This window comes from Gorilla gorilla, chromosome Y (genome assembly GCF_029281585.2).
Source record: "Gorilla gorilla gorilla isolate KB3781 chromosome Y, NHGRI_mGorGor1-v2.1_pri, whole genome shotgun sequence".
Lineage (NCBI taxonomy): Eukaryota > Metazoa > Chordata > Mammalia > Primates > Hominidae > Gorilla > Gorilla gorilla.
In genome coordinates this window covers 33,859,621-33,880,571 of record NC_073248.2, presented here as the reverse complement: position 1 = coordinate 33,880,571, position 20,951 = coordinate 33,859,621, and the positions used below count along the sequence as shown (strand labels likewise).

At 41.1% G+C, this 20,951-nt stretch overlaps 2 pseudogenes; one reads left to right on the top strand and one right to left on the bottom strand.

The window, feature by feature from the left end:
• Positions 1 to 736: 736 nt before the first annotated feature.
• LOC129530341 (angiogenic factor with G patch and FHA domains 1-like) lies at positions 737 to 3,188 on the bottom strand (annotated as a pseudogene).
• A 13,952-nt stretch (positions 3,189 to 17,140) lies between these two features.
• Positions 17,141 to 18,803, top strand: LOC129530397 (protein FRG2-like; annotated as a pseudogene).
• The last annotated feature ends 2,148 nt before the right edge of the window (positions 18,804 to 20,951 follow it).

Below are 20,951 nucleotides of genomic sequence, written 5' to 3'. Positions count from 1 at the left end.
AGTACTTATAAAATATATGAATGCCAGCATGACTATTTCAACACTGTACTCAGTTGTTCATGTATAAATATTCATTAGCTATGAAACAAACCAGCTAAAAATGCTGAATGTATAGTACATATCAACAAATTCAGATTCTTCACAGAAGAAAACAATAAAAGACTAATTTTCTATGACATGTCACCTGTTCATTAGTTCTTCAATACGATTTAGGCTATTCCAAATATAAGAAAATGTATGCACCACTATCCATGTTTTCTCAACATTTTTTATCTAAGTCCTGAAGGGCATAAAAAAGGATGTACATTGTCAGATTTATTTTTACAGACTTTCGATGTTTCTTTTGCTGTATTTTTTGTGCATCTTAGTATGAATATATGGAGACAAAGACAAATGTACATTTAAGTGGTTATATGAATTTTGCTTACATGGCTAATTGCTTATATGGATGTTGTAAATGACAAAATAAAATAGTAAAGTTTGATAAACTCATCTATGCCCTGTGAACTTTAGTTCACTTACTGTATAGCTTAATTCAGTCACTAATAGTTAGTCTAAAAAGTGTTTTTTAAAAGCTGCAAACCACATTTTATTACACATTTCTGAATCAGGAAGGGGTAAACTGTGACACAGTTTCCTTGTGCCACTGACTTTTTTTGGGGAAAAATGTCTGCAATAAAATAAGTTTCCAAACTCTATTTATAAAAAAGCTTGAGTTTTCTTCTGTGATTAACCTTCACTCCTCAGTCCCTTTTACCCAAGGAATGGTTCCTAGGTCATCTTTTGGAAGTTTAGTTTCTGGAAAGTTTTCAGCAAGCCTCTCCTGTGTTTTGTCCTAGTTTTCATTGGTTTTGTTTTTGTTGTTTTGTTGTTGTTCTTGTTCTTGTTTAGGAGAAGGTGAGCCTCTTTAATTGAGGATGGTTTGTCTGTCTCCAATCCTGCTTGTGTTTGCAGAAGTTGAAGCTGTATTGGAGTTTTTATTCTGCCACCATCCTTCCCCAGGCCTACTACTGTTTTCAGCACATCTTTTTCAACATCTTGTGACCTTTGTTGCTATCAGTAATTTCAGAATGAACAGATGCAGAAGCATCATCTCTTTGGAAATTTCCTTCACTTCCCATCTGTTCCCTATGTTTTCCAGCTCTATCTTTATATTTTAGATTCTCCAATATTTTATCATCTTTGTAGTCTGTATTCTGTAAACCATATTTTACTCATATATTTTTAAAATCCTTTTCTTCTTTCCAACTTTTTTCCTTCTTAGTCAATGTTGGACCAACAAATGATTCATCTTTCTTATCAAGGGAAAGGTGAGATCTAACCTGCACTGGTTCATATCCAACACAGCTATTACTGCCAGGGTGAATGTAATAAGATAACACACTCTCTCCAATTTTCCCTTCAATCTCCTTGCTCAAGTGCATATGGGTCACATTTAGTTTTCAGCTGAACAATCCGTTTTTCATTAACAATTGTTCCATTTTAACTGCCTGATGCAAAAGGACATAACTGTGTAAGTTATGGTCAAAATAAATTTGTGCATGAAACTTACTGACACCAACTTCAGGGATTCAAAAAGTATGCTCCACATCATTTTCTCTTTCTATTGTAGCAGGTTTTACAGCAGTAATGACGAAGAGTGATCCTGTCTGTAACATGGGTGATCTAATGACAATTACTCTTATACATGGGGGCCACACTTTTTCCTCATATTCCTCCTCAGTATCTTTTGCAGTTGCATTGCCTTCACTGGTAATGTCTTCATCATAACTACCCTCGGTCTGGGATCCTGTAATTTCACCTTTTTCTGATTCACTATCAGTGTCTGAGACTTTCTCATCTTTAAATAAAGTTGAATTGAGATGTTTTCATGAAGAGGAGATTCCACAGTATTTCCACTAACTGGAACAGTGAATTTTGAGGGATTATTTTTGTGATGAATGCCTATTTGGGCCTTTCTTTCACATTTGAAAAATTGTCTTTCACATTGCAGCTTGTATGCTCAACATGAAGGCTTTTTGATCCTCTGAATTCAAATCCTTCTCTTCATTTTGCTTTTTTTGTAGAAGAATCTGGATCCTTTCTTTTCTCCATTTTTTATCTTTGTTTAATGCTGTAAGTCTGATAAGGTTGCAAATCTACTTGAGAATGAAACGGATAGCGAGCACTTTCCATCTCACAGTAGTAATAAATTGGATCATAATATATTTGATTCTCAGAATCTTAATAGAAACCAGTGCTGTGGTCAAAATACAGTCCAGTATTTTCATCATAACTAAATCCAGTCCGTGATAAAGCCGCTTCTGCTGTAGCTCTCAAACTTCCAGCTAATGACGAACCTTCTAAGGACGTATCTTGTGCTGCTAATGCAGATGTTGGCTCCTGTGAATTTGAGGCAAATGACCCTCTTGTCTACATTCAACATTTGCTGTTTTATCAGTACCAGGGTGAGCATCGTTTTCTATTTGTAACTGGTCTTTAGAATTCAAAGCAGGAGTTTCAATATCCTCATCTTGCTGATCTGACAGTTCAGTCACTCACTTTATTTGGGAGACTAACATCATTAGAATAGGTCTGACAATAATAATCAGAGATTGACCAACGACCATGGTTCTCTGTGAGTACTTCTACATCACACTTTTATTATCTCCATTTCTCCCACAGCGGAGTACCTTACTGAGTTCTTCCAGCTGCGTGTGGAGCTCCTGGCGGTTGCTCCTGTGTCGCTCTGAGCAGCCTTCCTGTGCGAGGCCAGCTTCTCCGGTTCCCAAACCTGCCGCCGGCAGCTCCGAGGTAGCGTTCCATCCTCTCCTCCCTCCTTCTCCGGGGGCCTGCTCGGGCTCGGGGAGGGGGAGGAGCGGCCAAAGCGAAGGCGCTGGCGGCGGGGACGGGCCCGAGGCCGTGAGTTCTGGCGCAAGACGGCTACGGCCTCCGAGGGGCTGCGCAGGGCCTAAGCGGAGGCCTGCGGAGCCACTGGCCACGGGGGCGCACGGGCAGCCACAGGTAGCCTCCCCGGCCTGGACGCCCTGCAACGCGGAGCCTAAAGGGGCTGCGGCAACAAGCAAGGGGACGGCGATGGCCCTGCCCGATCTGCGCGGCCTGGAATCCTGGGAACGATTGTACCTTCTCCAGTCACGGGGGCCGCGGGAGGAGCGTGGAAGTCCAGGGGCCGGAAGCGCTCCGGCCATTCTCCAGTAGAGCTGGAAACAGTGGCCAAGAGTGTTTTAAATCGAGTTTCCAATTTCCATGTGGCTAGATATGACCCGCTGGTTACTCTTATTTTTTTCTCCATTCGTTGAGCTATGACTGACAAATTGAAAACTGTGTATTTTTAGGGTGTACAAGAGTGTTTTGAGATGTGTATACGTCTTTAAATTATCTCGATTAAGCTAGTTAGCATATCTATTCCCTCACATAGTTAATACGTTTCTGTGTGTGTGTTGAGAGCACCTGAGATCTACTTTTGTAACAAATTTCAAGTACACAGTATTGTTAACTATAGTCACCATTCTGTACATTAGGTCCCCAGTAGTTACTCACCTTATAACTGAAGGTGCGCCCCTTCCATGGAAATCTCCCCCACTTTCCCCACTTCCTAGCCCATGGGAACCACCGTTCTACTCTGTTTCCATGGCTTTTTTATTTTTATTTACTTTTTTAGATTTTACATACAAACGAGACCATGCAGTAGTTGTCCTTCTGTATTCTGTATTCAGCTTATTTCACTTAGCATAATGTCTTCAAGATTTATCAGTATTTTTGTAAATGAAAGAATTTCATTTCTTATTAAAGCTGAAATTATGTATCTCTCAGTTTATTTATTTATCTATATCAGAGGAGTGCAGATACCCTTGACGATACTGATTTTATTTCCTTTGGGTATATACTCCGAATTGGGATTAATGGTAGTTCTAGTTTAAAAATTATAAGGAACCTCCATACTGTTTTTCATAATAGCTGCACCATTTGACATCCTCAGCAACAGTGTACAAGTGTTCTCTTTTCTCTGCACCCTAACACTTTTTATCTTTTGACTTTTTGATAATAGGTATCCAAACGCCACGATAAGGTGATACCTCATTGTGATTTTGATTTTAATTGCTCTGATAATTAGTGATGTTGAGCATTTTTTATATACCTATTGGCCATTTGTATATCTTTGAAAAATTTGCTATTTATATATTTTGCCTAATTATTAATCAGGAAATTGCTTTTAATTCTGTTGTGAGTTCCTCTTTTGCATTGATTAGTATGATATATATTGTGGATAGTAACATATTATCCTACATATGGTTTAGAAATGTTTTCTCCCATTCCATATAGTGCCTTTACATTTTGCTGATTGTTTCCTTTATTGTGCAGAAACTTTTTACTTTCACATAGTTCCATTTGTTCATTTTTGCATTTGTTGACTCTGTTCTTGGTGTCAAATCCAAAGCATCATTGCCATGACCAGTGTCAAGGAGGTTTTTCCCCATTTTTTTTTTAGAGGATTCATTATTTCAGTTCTTATGTTTAAGTCTTTATTTCATTTCAAATTCGTTTTATGATGGTATGAGAGAAAGGTTTACTTTTTGTCTGTGCATATCTAGTTTTTCCTACACCAGTCCTTGATGTGTTTATCCTTTCTCCGTTCTGTGGGATTCGCTGACTGTATATTTGTGAGTTTATTTCTGGTCCTCTATTCTGTTCTGTTGGTTTTTATGTAGGTACTATACTATTTTGATGACTATAGTTTTGTAAAACAGTTTGAAGTCAGGAAGTGGGAGGCTTCCAGCCTTTTTGTTCTTCTCAGTATTTGGCTATTTGAGGTCTTTTGTGGTTCCATACTAATTTTAAAATTGTTGTTCTGCATTTTTAATAAAATGGCATTAAAATTTTGATAGAAATTTATTTAACTCTGTAGATCACTTTGTGTAGTATGGATATTTTAACAATATTTTTAGAATCCATGAATACAGGATATATTTCCCATTTTGTATTCCTCATTTCCTTTCCTCAACATTTTATAGTTTTCAGTATGCACATCTTTCATATTCTTTGTTAAACTCATTCCTAAGTATTCCATTCTATTTGATAATATCATAAATGGAATTATCTTTATTCCTTTTTCAGATATTTTGTTGTTACTGTAAAAAATGCAACTGATGTTCATATGTTAATATTGTATCCTGAAAATTTACTGAACTGGTTAGTTATAACAGGTTTTTTTTTTCTTTGTGGTAAAATGGTGGGTATTCTGAACTCTGGTTAAACTTTAAATTGATAGTTGCCATTATCATTTCAACATTATTTAAAGTATGACCAGATGGATTCCTGCTTTCATGAATTCAATGGAATTCAAGTCTTCCCATTTAAAATCATTTTGTGTGGGTTGACCTGGGTCCTGGGGATTGGGGGCCCCCCGTGGGAGCCGGGAGATTCGGTCGGGGGTGGGAGGGAGAAGAGGTCAGAGAGGGGACTGAGCTGGGGAAAAAAAGAGGGACTCCAGGACAGCCTGGAGGAGAGAGGGTCGTGTCGGAGACCCAGTGAGGAGAGACAATGGGCCAGAAAAGGAGGAAGGGTGAGAGTGGGCAACAGGATGGCTTCACGGTGCGGCAGGGAACTTTGCTGAAGCTGTGGGCCCCAGGGAACAGCGTGGGCAGAGTGGGAGGGAGTGGAGAGGACCCGGCAGACCCCAAGGTCAGTGTGGAGAAAGGGACATTTCCCGGTTCCTTCGCCTCTGCCCAGCGTTCTGTGGGCATGGGCATGGTCCCCCCAGGGGCAGGGGAGGAGGTGGCTCCCGGCGGGCTCGGAGAACTAAGGGGCAAGGGGCGCATACCCGCTTCGCAGGGCGGAGGTGAAAGGGGAAGCCTGAGAAGGCTGCGGATCCCGCTGGCCCCGTGAGTGGGCGCGGGGGGCGACGGCGGGGCCGAGCTCTGGGCGCCAGCGCCGGGGCCTGCAGGTGGTCCTGGAGGAATCTGCAAGCACCCGCTCGTGCAGCGGGCCTTCCGGGAGACCAGTGTGGACAGCGCCCTGGACACGCCCTTCCCAACTGGAACATTTGTGAGGTTGGAATTTAAGCTCCGGAAGACAGAGAAGCGGCCGGAGGAAGGACTGGAAGAAACCCAAGTGCAAAGTCCAGTCCGAGGGGAGGAAGCAGAAATGGCTGACCTGCGTCAAATTGGGCTGTCAGGATAAGGTTCTGGGCAGGATGGTTCGCTGCCTTCCAGAGACGCAGACTCGGCGGGAGCCTGAGGAGCACCAGGAGTCCCGGTGCAGCTGGGTGGAGCGGGCGGTGAGGACCCCACAGCTGCTGCTTCTCTGCACGGTTCACCTTCTCTAAGGCCCGGTCCCCAGCGGAGCCCAGCACTGAATCGCATGGCGCCTCCTGGAGCCCTGGCGGGGGTAACCAGTGGAATATCCACCTCCCAGGGAGAAGACCCCACTATATCCCCAGATAATAAAACTGTTCTCTCCCCCCAAAAATAAATAAATAATTTTGTCTGGTGTTTGAAAATGTGTATCCTCTGTCTGCTTGTCAAAATGCTGCCCATTTATCCATATGCCTAATTAGTCAAACTTTTTAACATTGTTTTTTATTGTGAAACAAAACAGTAAATTTGTTAATGGTTTTAATATCATCTAATATGATTGAAAATATGTCAATTTCTCATTGCCAATGAATCTTTGTGTTATTTATTTTACTGTTAACATATTCTGTCCATAAATGTCTAACGGGTTAGAATCTTGCCTAACATATTGTATGTGCTAAGTACCAACTACTCTAAGGCATCAAATTGTCTTTTTATACCATTCTTAAAATACAATATTTTTTATTTATTTTTATTAAAAATTTTTTTTGCCTAATTATTTGTGAAAATTATGAGGTCTATTCAGTTTGTCCTCTTGATAAAAGCCAAAGTTTTTTGGTTTTTTTTCTCTCTTTTTTTTTTTTTTTTTTTTGAGATGGAGTCTCTCTCCGTTCCCCAGGCTGGAGTGCAGTGACACAATCTCGGCTCACCACAACCTCCACTTCCCGGGTTCAAGTGATTCTCCTGCCTCAGCCTCCCGAGTAGCTGGGACTACAGGTGTGCTCCAACATGCCAGGCTAATTTTTGTATTTTTAGTAGAGACGGTGTTTCACTATATTGGCCAGGCTGGTCTTGAACTCCTGACCACATGAACCGCCCGCCTCAGCCTCCCAAAGCGCTGGGATTATAGGCTTGAGCCACTGCGCCAGGCCTTTTTTTTCTCTTTGTGAATATGTTAGAGAGTACAAATGCAGCCCCCTCACAGGAGCACGTTGCATAATGATGAATTATGGGCTTTTGGTGTGACATCATCATCTGAATGCTGTTTATTGTCCCAATTAGTTATTTTCTCATTCCTAAACCCTCTACCAACCTCCCATCTTTCTGAGTCTCCAGTGTCTATTTTTCCAGTCTCTATATCCAAGTGTATGCATAATTGAGTTCACACTTAGAAGTGAGAAAATGCAGAATTTTATTTTCTGTTTCTGAGGTTTTTCACTTACAATAATGGTCTCTGGTTTTATTCATGTTGTTGCAAAAGACATGATGTTATTCTTCTTCATGGCTGAGTAGCATTCCATGGTATAAAGGTATAGCACATTTTCTTTATTGATTATTGATTGATAAATTGATTTCATATATAGGTTATTGTGAATAGTGCTGCAATAAACATGAATGTGGGTATTTTCTTTGTGTAATAAATTATTTTCCTTTGGGTAGATACAAAGTAGTGGGAGTGCTGAATCAAATGGAAGTTCTATTTTTAGTCTTTTTTGAAATCTCCATACAGTTTTCCATAGAGGTTGTAGAAAGTTACATTCCCACAAACAATGTATAAGCGTTCTCTTTTCTCTGTATCCTTGCTGATAGCTCATTTTTCTGCGTTTTAGTAGTAGCCATTCTGCATGGTGTAAGTTGGTATCTCATCGTGGTTTTTAATTGGCATTTCTCTGATCATTGACAACGTTGAGCATCTTTTACATGCTTGTTGACCATCAGTCTTTTTTTTTTAATGTTCATGTTCTTTGCTTGCTCATTGTCTTTTTTTTTTTAATGTTAATGTTCTTTGCTTGCTTTTTCATGAGGTTACTTGTTTTATTTTTGTTGAGCTGTTTGAGTTCCTTGTATATTCTGGACATTAGATCTTTGTCACATGCAAAACTTGTAAATATTTATCTCATTCCATAGGTTTTGTGTTCACTGTGTTAATTAAAAAGATTTTTCAGGAACTTTTTAGTTTAATTGAGTTCATTTTGTCTATTTTTGTTATTGTTACATCTGCTTTTGAGATCTTAGTCATAAATTCTTTGTCCAAGTCAATCTCTAGAAGAGTTTATCCTAGCGTTTCTTCTAGCATTTTTATAGTTTCAGGTCTTACATTTTAGTCTTTTAATCCATATTGAGTTGATTTTTGTATATGGTGGGACATAGGGGTCCCATTCCATACTTCTGCATACGGCAATATAATTTTTCCAGCACAATTTGTTGAATAGGATGTCATTTATCCAGTGTATGTTTTTGTTGACTTTGTAAAAGATCAGTTGTTTGTAGGTATGTGGCTTTATTTCTAGGTTCTCTATTCTGTACCATTGATCTATGTGTCAGTTGATATCAGTACCATGCTGTTTTGGTTACTAAAGCCTTCTAGTATAATTTTAAGCCAGATAATGTAATATCTCCAGCTTTATTCTCTTTGCTTAGATTTGCTTTGGTTATTCAGGCTGTTTTTGGGGTTCCATGTGAATTTTAGAATTTTTTTTCTAATTTTATAAGAAATAACGTTAGCATTTTGGTAGGAATTGCATTTAATATGTGGATTGCTTTGGGCAGTAGAGTCATTTTAATGATCATAATTCTTCCAATCCATGAGCATGGGATGTTTTTCTCATTAGTGTCATGTACAATTTCTTTCATCAGTGTTTTGTAGTTTTCCTTTTAGGGATATTTCATCTCTTTGACTAATTGTATTTCTAAGTGTTTTACCTTTTTTGTAGCTATTGTAAAACGAAGTAACTTTTTAATTCAGTTCTCAGCTTGATCATCATTAGTGTTTAAAATGCTACTAATTTTTGTATGTTGATTTTTGCATCCTGAAACATTATTAATTTATCAAATCTAAGAGTTTTTTTGGTGGTCTTTAGATTTTTTGTATATATGATATTATGTAATCATCAAAGAGGGACAATTTGACTTTTTAATTACAACGACACAGATGCTCCCAACCAAGACCAATAGACAGAGTCTCTGGGGAGGGCACAGGTGATGGTATTTCTTTAAGCTAGCCATGTGATTATGGCTGTAAGCATGGGCCGAGAGCCACTTAGCTAAGCATTGCCCCTCAAGTTTCTAAGTTTCTTCCTTCCTTCCTTCTTTCTTTCTTTTGACAGAGTTTTCACTCATTGTCCAGGCAGGAGTGCAGTGGCGCCATCTTGGCTCACTGCAACCTCCACCTTCCCAGGTTCAAGCGATTCTCCAATCTCAGCCACCCGAGTAGCTAGGATTACAGGCACCAGCCACCACACCTAGCTAATTTTTGTATGTTTTAGTAGAGACATGGTTTGTCCATGTTGCCCAGGCTGGTCTTGAACTCCTGACCTCAGGTGATCTGCCCACTTTGGCCTCCCAAAATGTGGGATTACAGGCACAAGCCAACGTGCCTGGCTGCCTCTCAAGTCTCAATGTGCCTATGAATTATTTCCGATTCCAGCCTCTCTCTTAGTGATGTGATTCTGCAGGTTTGGAAGGGGTCCCTGAATTGGCTTCTTTAAAAAGTCTCCTTCTAATGCTGATGTTTCTTCCACTACATCCAACATAGTAGCACTCAGCTAGAGAAAGTAGGCATAGCACAGAGCTCCTGACACCCAACACTCACCACAATACAAATACTTTTGGCCCAAAGTGGAAACCACCAATCACCATTTTCAAACATGTCATTTTTCTGCTGGCTCTTTACAGTTTAGAAAGCCTAGAGAAGGCATCAATGTTTGAGTAAGTCTGCATTTGGAAAACATGTACACATGAGTTAATGCAATCTTTATTGAGCACGTACTATGTGTTCAGAAGTCTGTTACAGAGCACTGTTCAGGAAACTTTACATGATGTGAGTTAATCCTCATAGCACCCTGGGGGTTGGGTTTTCTGTAATTTTCAGGATTTAAACGAAGGGCCTAGCATTTCTATTTTTTCTTCCATTTTAAAAATTGTTTACCTGAAAAATGAAATGTGCAGAATAAAAGCTATATCGACAGATGCAAGGGATAGAGAAAAAAGGGTGAACTGTTCAGAGAGATGTTTTATATTTATATTTACTTTCTTGTGCCTTGTGGAGCAGCCACTGGATTTGCAGGAATGGAAAACAAGTTGCCAGGTAGGATGTCTCTAGAAGCACTGGCTTCAATGAAAAAGAAATTGTGGCCCCCAAATATGCAATGATTTGCTTCCATTTATCTGCTTTTCCATTTTAGGAAATTGTGGGCACAGCTCAGGAGGCAGCAGGAGACCCCGCCCGAATCTCTGGTCTCCTTTAATCAGTTCTGAGGCAGCAGGAGCCCCCACCCCAATCTCTGATCTCCTCGAATCAGTTCTGTGAGAGAAGTTTCTAGGGTGAGGCCAGACCTGGATGAGGCCTTAGAAGAGGGTGGATCTGGGCAGGGCTGGAACAGAAAGTGAACCCCATGTTTCCGATGTCCATGCTGATGGAGTATTTCCAGTTCTGTCTTTCTTAAGCCTGCCCAACAGAGACTTGACTCTTAGAGCTTGTGTAATTTTAATCTGCTTTAGCCACTTCCCTGTCAATTTTTATAACACATGATAACAAGAAACTTAAGCAAAACTCTTAGGGTTTTTTAGGACAATTATATGAGAAGCTAAAAACTTATGCTGGGTGCGGTGGCTCATGCCTGTAATCCCAGTACTGTGGGAGGCTGAGGCATGCAGATCACGAGGTCAGGAGATCGAGATCATCCTGGCTAACACGGTGAAACCCTGTCTCTACTAAAAATACAAAAAATTAGCCAGGCATGGTGGTGGGTGCCTGTAGTCCCAGCTACTCGGGAGGCTGAGGCAGGAGAATGGTGTGAACCCGGGAGGCAGAGCTTGCAGTGAGCCGAGATCATACCACTGCACTCTAGCCTGGGCGACAGAGTGAGACTCCATCTCAAAAAAAAAAAAAAAAAAAATCTTATTTTTACCAAGATAAAGGAAACAGAAATAATCACAACAATAAAAATAATTCTTCTGTCCATGAATAGCCCTTCAGGTGGTGACATCAGAACTCAGAGGAACAGCATAAGGGAAGTGGAGCAAATGCAGCCAAAGTCCCCTGTGCGGCTCCCTTCTCCCTTCTAACCACAGGATGCTGAATTCAGCCATTAATCCGTTTGCTCTAGATGAAAAGTTTCTGGACAGTAGAAACCATGAATTCTTCATCTGTTTTTCTGATGGTCATGTGATGTAGTTTAGATGTCCCCTGTAAATCTCATATTGAATTTTAATCCCCAATGTGGCAGGTGGGGCCTGAGGAGGAGGTGGTTGAATCACAGGGTGAGTCCCTCATGGCTCTGTGGTGTCCCTGTGATAGTGAGTACTCATGAGATCTGGTTGTTTAGAAGTATGATCCATCCCTCCCCCATCTTTCTTGTTCCTGCTTCTACCATGTGAGATGCCTGCTCTTCTTTCACCATGATTGTAAGCTTCCCCAGACCTTCCCAGAAGCAGACTCTGGTGCTATGCTTCCTGTACAGCCTGCAGAATGATGAGCCAGTTAGACTCTTTTCTTATAAATTACCCAGTCTCAGGTTTTTAAAATAGCAATGCAAGAATAGCTTAATACAACATATGAAAAGAAAGCAATGAATATATTTAACAGTTTGAGTCTCCAGGCCTCTGCCTTGCTTCAACTCAAAGAGCAGGAAGTGAGCAAGACCCATCTACTGCTCCTGATCATGGGAGAATCTTCAGTTCATCTTAAAACATTTCAGTCCAAAGCCCCGTGTTTTATGTAGAAGAAGGGGGGTGTCTGAAAGAATGGAACTCTTTATTTATTTATTTTTCTGAGACAGGGTCTGTTTCCCTGTCATTCTGGCTGGGGTGCAGTGGCTTACTTCAGCTTTGACATCCTGCGCTCCAGCGATTCCCCCATCTCAGCTTCTCGAGTAGCTGGGACCACAGGTGCACACCACCACAACCGGATAATATTTGTATTTTTGGCAGAGATGAGGTTTTGTTATGTTGAGCAGGCTGGTCTTGAACTCCTGAGCTCAAGTGATCCCCCAGCCTTCGCCTTTCAAAGTGCTGGAATTACAGGTGTGAGCCACCACACCAGGCAGATGGGTCTTAACTGATTTTAATCAGGGTACCTCAGCATGGAAGACATACTCTTAATTTTTTTTTTTCATAATACAATATTTGACAGTTATATAACTTTTTTTTTATTCCTGTGATTCATAAGGATATGATAGTAAAAGGCCTTCAAAGCCTGTAGGAAAAAAGTGCTATATTGTGCTTGAAACCACCTTTCACGCTGAAAGCAAGTGTCATCCAGCTACATCTGTTGAGAAGATATTTTCTCCTGCTGCATTTTAGCCAAACAGCTGAGTGTGTCTTGAAGTTGTTTTTTGATTTTTAACAGGACAAGTGTATTTTCTAAGACCCCAAACTCACGGGTGGCCATGGGGAAAATCACCGCTGCACACGTGGAATGCATGCACAGCAAATGCATTTCTTATCCTGAACCAGGGGTTGTTCCCCTGGGTGCACATGGGAATCACCATGTAGGCTTTTAGAATAACCTAAACTCAAAAGGCAATAGATAAATGAACTCAGAATCCCTGCAGTGGGACCTGGACCACAGTGCTGTTTAAAGCTCTCTGGGTGACTATGTGGTACAACCAAGCCCCCAAACTGCTGCTTTAAATCAGCCTCTTCCGGTGAACTAGTGGCAAACCGGTTCCTGAAATGAATGGAAAGATTTGCTGCTGGGTGTGGTCTTCTGATATTACCTGCATTACCTACTTTTCTTTGCAGAACTGACCTCTGCTACACATTTTATTCCTGATTCAATCCAGTTCTACTCATAACAAATGCATGTATGTGCTAGGTGCCTTTGCATTGCTGAACCTCACTGTGGGGAGATAACTTTGCTGAACAATAATTGCATCCTAAAAAAACTCAAAATACCGGACTAGAATGATCCTCCTGCTTTGACCTCCCAAAGAGCTGAGACTGTGGGCAGGAGCCACCGTGCTTGGCCTACACCCTAAAAAATTAGAACTATCCTGCTTACTAAATTGATGTAAACATGGGAAGACCTAGAAGGTCACCAAAGTGTTAGGACATAAGTAAATACCTTGCAATATTAATATCCACCTGATGATGCCCTGAGTAAACATGTCCCACTTTAAAACAATACAAAACAGTGCTATTATTCTGAGACACGAAGTTAAAATTTCGTGCAAATAGGTAATATTTGTATTTTTATATATGTATAACATTCATGCAGAAAGACGTATACAAAGAAATCACGTAAAGTTCATATCAATTATTACAAAGTGAACACACGTGTGTAACCTAGAAATAGAACCAGCTTCACTGATGCCCTGGCAACACTTTTGCTCTTTTTGCTCTCCCAAAGTCACTAAGATCTTAAGCGCTAACATTGTAGATCAACTTTGTATTCTTATACATGTTTTATTACAGAAAATTTAAAACATATACGAAATAAAAGAAACAGTACAATAGGCCTGTTACCCAGGCTCAACAACAACTAATAACATGCTAATTTTGTATTATCTATACTTTAACTCATTTCTCACACAGACTTTATTATTTATTATTATTTTTTCTGATATAAAATGTGTGCTCATTGAAGGTAAAATCTTGGCTGAGAACAATGGCTTAAACCTGTGTAATCACATCACTTTGGAATGACAAGGCAGGAGGATCATTTGAGGTCAGGAGTTTGAGAGCAGCCTGGGCAGCATAGTGAGACCATATCTTTATTAATTTTTTTTTTAAAAAATTAATCAGGCACAGTGGTGCACACCTGTAGTTCCAGCTACTTGGGATGTTGACATAGCAGGATCCCTTGATTCTAGGAGTTTGAGGCTACAATGAGTTATGACTGTGCCACTGCACATCAGCCTGGGTGACAGAGTGAGACCCTTATCTCAAAAATAAATAAATAAATAAAGGTTCGAACTTAACTAGCTTTTTACACATAAACACATCCATACAAACAATCCCTCTTTTAACAATAGAAATACCAAATTAAAAATCATTAATGTGAACACATTCTTAACTCCGAATTTATCTTTTAATAAGTTTCTTTCTTTTTTATTTTTTTGAGGTAAGACGTGCACTCATTGAAAGGTCTAATCTTGGGCTGGGCATGGTGGCTCACATTTGTTACCTCATCACTTTGGGACCCAGAGCTCAGGAGTTTGAGACCAGCCTAGGCAACATAACAAGACCTCACTGGGGCAAGATAGTGAGTCCTCATCTCTACAACACTTTTTTAAAAGTTAGCTGGGCAGAGTGATGCACACTTGTAGTCACAGCTATTTGGGAGGCTGACTTGGGAGGATCACTGGGGTCTGGGAGGTCAAGGCTGCAGTGAGCTATGATTGCACCACTGTACTCCATCCAGAGGGACAGAGTGAGGCTCTGTCAGAAAAAAGTACAATCTTAACTGTACATGATTGACACATCAACACATCCATATAAACAATCCATCTCTTAAAAATAAAAGTACCCAATTTAACAATTATTAATATTCATGGGAATTACCTAGAAATTTTTTGTTTGTTTTGGTTTGGATTTTTATTGAAAGGGGACACCTAGAAATGTTATTTAAAATATAGATTTTGATAAAATAAGCCTGAGTTTTTTCTTTTTTTGAGACGGAGTTTCGCTCTGTCACCCAGCTGGAGTGCAGTGGCGTGATCTCGGCTCACCAAAACCTCTGCCTCCCAGGGTCAAGCAATCCTCCTGCCTCCCAAGTAGCTGGGATTACAGGTGTGAGCCACCACATTCAGCTAATTTTTTTTTTTTTTTGTATTTTTAGTACAGGTGGGGTTTCCTTATGTTGGCTAGGCTAGCCTTGAACTCCTGACCTAAGATGATCCACCCACCTTGGCCTCACAAAGTGCTGGGATTACAGGCATGAGCCACTGTGCCTGGCCAGGCCTGAGTTTTGCCTGAGAATTTCTCTTTCTAAGAAAGTACATCATATGGCAGTTACAAGGTCTCTTTTATCTAAAATAAACAGAATTTAACAAATATAAATTCAAAAAATTTACCTGAGATTAAAGGACAAATCAAAACACGTGTGTAATATGTTGTCTGTAGGAGTATATTTTAACAATGACATAAATTATTAATAATCACTAAATGTTATAATAATTTATTAACTAAAATGAACAAAATTCCTATTACGATATCTATGACAATACTTTCTTAGAGTAAAATATCCTCATATCTTGAGAGGGCACTGGTTAAAAACAGCAAAGATGTGGAAGTCGATGTCTTATCAAGTACTTACTATCAAGTAAGTAGCAGACCCCTCTTCACACCTTTTAGAGAGTTATCCAAAAAGCAGTCATTTACACAAGAGCAGACAATTTTCCTAGCTTTCTATTGAGTTTATATGTTAATGTTGTTACAAAATTTAACTCAATTTTCTTATAAATTTACCTGACCAAATTTTATATGATAGTATATATCAAAATTTTATATATCGAATAAATTTTATGATATCATATTATAATATATAACGATATTATATTATGATAAGTTCCATTTACATTCAGACAATTTCACTAGGCAGTGTCTGTCTACCACTAATATTTTTTTGGTTCCACTATTTGCACAGACACGACAGCTGGGAAAACACAGACTCACCCAACACAGTTTCCCTGTGTCTTTCTCCTCCTCAAGGAATCAGTTCATCAGTCAATCAAGTCATTTGGGACTGGAGGCTGAGTACTCCCTAACATAGAAGGTCTCATTCCTGCATGCTTTCCTCAGCAGAGGGGGAGACAAGTAGGTCCTTTTAGGGGACACTTGCTTGGACATAGACTAGGCTAGTTGGAGGGCTCTGACCAGCAGAGACAGACTCCACCTCAGTAGGAAGGGATGAGGTAGCTGTTCTGAACCTGGAGCTCCGCCACACCTTGTTCCATCTCACTGAGGCAATTTTGAGAGGCTGCCCTGGAATATGTCTTGATGGTGGATGTTGAGAAACAATGTGGGCTTTGATGGGATTCAGGTGGTGTCTGCGGTGTGAAGACAGGAGCTGAATGTTCAGAATCTAGGCTGTTTTTCTTGTGATCAGTTGGGTTACCTGTTTGAGACCAAGTCCATTTTTACTACGGAGGCTGAATAAATTCCACAGAACACAATGGCGCTCCCAGGATGACTGAGGAAGGGTGAGAAAGGGGGAAAGTTCTTCCACCTAGACTTTTTGCTACCTCAGGAATCAGGGGCTGATTAGGTTAGCACTGGCTCAACCTAATCAATTCAATTTTATTGCATTTGATCTAATTATCTTCCCCATTTTTAAGGTAAGAAGGGCCATTTCATTTCGCATTTATTTTTTCTCTGCATTTTTATTTCATCATATAGGTGTGGATCTAATACAATCAACCATAATTTGACATTTGTTGTTTCCAAGCATTTAAGAAATTATAATATCTATGCATACAATGTTAACACTATGTATAATACATTCTCTTTCTGTGCAAAATATACAACATATGTCAATATAGGCATGTTCAATTGTGCATCTTGAAAGGTGAACAGGATCATAAATACTTCCAGGTAGGAACTGAGACAGAAATCGGAAGAGATGATTCCCCGATCTTCCGATCCCTGTGCTCCCGGTTCTTTGTTTTCTTGACGCTATGACAGGATCCTGAAAATGTCTCCCCTTAACTGTGTCTAGGTCCCCAGTAGAACTACAGCAAGAAACTTCTGATTGAGGCTCTAAGAAGCGGCAGGAAGGAGAAAACTGTTCAGCCAGTAAGAGTAAGCCATGCCCAGCCGAGAGACATAAAAGGCAGGTCTAGCAGAATAACCCACACTCTGCCTTTGGACGTGTAAGAGAGCACACCTTTCACTTGAGATTCAACATGGGAAAGGGAAATGAAGACCCCGATCTTCACCGCTCCTCCATCCAATGCTCCACTGACCAGCCCCCTTTCCAACAGATCTCCTTTAGAGAAAAAGGTTCAGATGAGAAGAAACCATTCAATGGAAAAGGCAAGACCTCCTTCTCCCATTCCAGCGAGAAGCACATACAAAGGCAAGGTAAGGCCTTGGGCTGCTCCTGTGGAGGCTGGAAGGAGGGTTGGAATCAAGGATACTGAGCTATGTGTCTTTAGTAGGGTTTTATTTTGAGATTTGGGGATGGGAAATGGCTTAGTGCCCTCAGGGGACTTTGAGAAATGTGTTCACTAGTGACACTGGCAGAAGAGCTTCACATGAAAGACTGATGTTCAAAAATGCATCAGAGATAGACTATGGGACTCTGCCTAGGGAGAAGGGAGTCATCTAAACTTTCTTTTGCAGCAGGATCAGAGCCCAATCCAAGCAAGGAGGAGAATTCTGAGGAAACCAAGCCCAAGGCCAGGAACGGCACTGCTGGATCAGGTAAGATTTGACTCTTTCAAGGTAAGAAGGGACAGGGCAGCAACGCAGGCTTTCCTGGCAAGGAAACTGGGAGATCCTTGGCAGCCAGGGCCGTACAGATCCTGGACACTGGAGAACAGAAGAGAGCTGGGGTTTGGTGGTAACCTCAGCTCCTGTGTGTCCAGGATGGACTAGGAATTTCAGGGTGTTCAGTTGGAGGCACTTTCTCAAACTCTCATTGTATTCAGAGAACCAGGGTCCAGCTCATATTGGGAAAACTGTAGGAAAAGAAAAATCAGTTCCAAGGACAGCTGCCAAGACAGAGCAGGTAGAATCTTGATGTTTTTTTGTTGTTGTTGTTGGTGGTGGTTTTTTTGTTTTTGGTTTGCCCCAAGAGGCAAATAATCAGGAAACTTTTATATGAGGCTTGAGCGGAAAGGGAGTTACTTACTGACAAGTAAATTTTTGAGATCTTAGCACTCTGAGAATATCTGGGGACTCACAAGGGGTTCAGCCTCACTTCATTCCAGTGCTGAGATGGTCAGGAAGGAGTGGGAGAGACAAGTGGTGTTCACCTTGGTGCACAGGGGGTTCTGGAAATGAGGGTCTGTGGGGACTGCTCTGGTGAGTCTCTCACATGCTTTCTTTGCAGGGAACTGTCCAGAAGTGGAGTCCAGCTTGACGTTGAATAAAAAATCAAGATCCTCCACTGCTGTGCACAACAGTGAAATCCAGGAGACCTGTGATGCCCACGATAAGGGACGTTCCAGGGCCCACACTGGGCACAGCAAGTGGCACAGGTCTCAGGCCCTAGGAGTCCAAACACCGTCACTTCAAAAAAGCTTGATGACCTCAGTGTGAGATATGTCAGAGGCTATTTATCAAGACCTAGCGGTGTGGGCACAGCAGATCCATTCTCCACTGACCTGTGAGCAGCTAACACTGCTCACTCAGCTCCGGGGGCCTCTGTGTGCCCAGGTGCAGACCTTGTATTCCATGGCCACCCAGGCAGCTTATGTCTTCCCTGCTGAGGGCTGGCTTGTCCCAGCCACACTGCCTGGTCCTGGGGATTCAGCCCTGGATAGAGAAGCCCATCCCCTCCCTGAGCAGGAGATAACTGAGCCTGTCAGTGGATCAGATGAGGTTGAGCTGGGAGCACCCTGACCCTATTCAGCAGAGATGCAGCTCTGGGAATGAGAACAAGGACCTGCTTCTGCTCAGATTCTTCCAGATGACCAGCAGTGACAATTTTAGATGCACTGTGTTAATAAATGACAGAACCTGAAGACGTCATAGGAAAGAAACTTGAGCGGTATAGTCAGAATGGTGAGCCCTGATTTTTGCAGACTGCCAGGCTACAGATAAATTTTGTATTTCATGTTAGATGTTTGATGCCTTTTGGATGTCTGATGACAGTCGTGCATTTCTATATAATCAGAAAAATATTAGAATGTAATCTTGGCTCACTGAAACCTCTGCTTCCTGGGTTCAAACAATTCTCATGCCTCAGCCTCCCAAATAGGTGGGACTACAGGCATGTACCGCCATGCCTGGTTAATTTTTTTTTCTTGTATTGTTAGTAGAGACAGAGTTTTGTCACGTTGGCCAGGTTTGCCTCGAACTCAAGTGATCTGCCAGCCTCTGCCTCCCAACGTGCTGGGATTACAGGCATGAGCCTCCTTACCAAGAAATTGCTTCTCTTTTAATTCGGAAAAGGTTGTAGGCTCTCGCTCTTCCAGCCTGAACCCATGGAGTACTAATATCCACAAACCATTAATAGCACTCCCTGTGGGAAAATGTCTATACATTTTTACAGTTTGCATAGTAAAATTACTACGCAAGCTGTTTATTTTTAATATTTCTACATAAAATTTAAGTCAAGATATATTAAATGGTAAATGATTGTACTTATTCATCTGCCTCATGTTTTATTTCATTTTAAACATCCTAAATTTATATTTTATTGTATGTTATACATTTCAATTGACTACTGTATTGCAGGATATGGAGATTTCGTCACATACTACAATACAGTGTATTTGGTTATATTTGACGTATATTCTACTTGTATTTTGTACTGAGATCATACAATCTTTCATTATCTAGGTGTATTAATTACTTCTTTGGTTGCTTTATAATTTTCATTTTATGTAATAATGAAATAAACATTGATGTTGTTTGGAATTTTAAATTTCTTTCATATGGAATTTGTATTTAATAAAGATGTGAAAAACAGAATGTCTTATCTTCACTTCTGCATCATCCTAACCCTGACCTCCCCACAGTCCACAGCTCGTCATAGTCCGGGAATAGTGTTCTATCACTACAGGATATGGGGCCAATTCAATGGTAATACACAGATATAAATTGGAGATATAGAGATTTTATTCTCGATCACTGCAGTATAAAAGAATCACAGTAATGTGAGTCACACAATTTTCGGGTTGACACTGCTTATGAGTTATGCTTACACTATGCTGTAGAATAACTATGAAATAAATTTATGTCTATTGAATAAATGCACATACATAAATAACGTGTCTAAATAACAATATACATATCTTAATGAAAATAAACTTTATTGCTAAAAAATGTTAACACACATACACACAATGGGATCATATAATGTTGAAAAATAGAGATGGGGAGAGGAACAGAGACAGAGAGAAAGGGAGGAGTGGAGCGAGAAAAGGACAGATGGACAGAGGGACACTGGAAAGGAGAAAGTGGAGAGAGGGTGAGGAAGGGAGGTAGGGACGTGGGAGGGAGGAAGGGAAGGCCAGAGGGAAAAAGGGAGCAAGAGACAGAGAGGAAGGCAGAGAGAAAAGCGGTCTTCTGCCTCCAGGACCAGCAAGACCTCGCACTCCAGGAAAATGTTGGGTGCCCATTGCAGGCTGAGTGCTCGGCCCACAGCCGCGTCGGCCTGCGGGGCGCTCACCGGCCCTCCGGATCTCCAGCCTGGGTTATTTCATTCGGGAACGATTCAGACAAATTCCGTCTCCCAAGGAATGAGCGAATTGCCCAGAGAGCAATGAGTCGAGACTCGGGTGGTTGTCCATTTTTCAACCACATGGTTCACAGATGAGATAGCCCCACGTTAAGCCTGCAACAGAGCGCGAGGCGGATAGTCCCGTCCACACAGGAGTCACATTCTGGCCGACAGAAGCATGGTTTCGGGTTCCACATTCCTTTGCCTTCTGCAAGGGGGCCTGTTGCTCACGTGTCTCTGGCCCCCGAAAACGTGGCCATGTTGAATGTTTGTTTCCCGAGCTCTGTGGGGACACAGAAACCTCCAGAGAAGCGTGGAAAAGC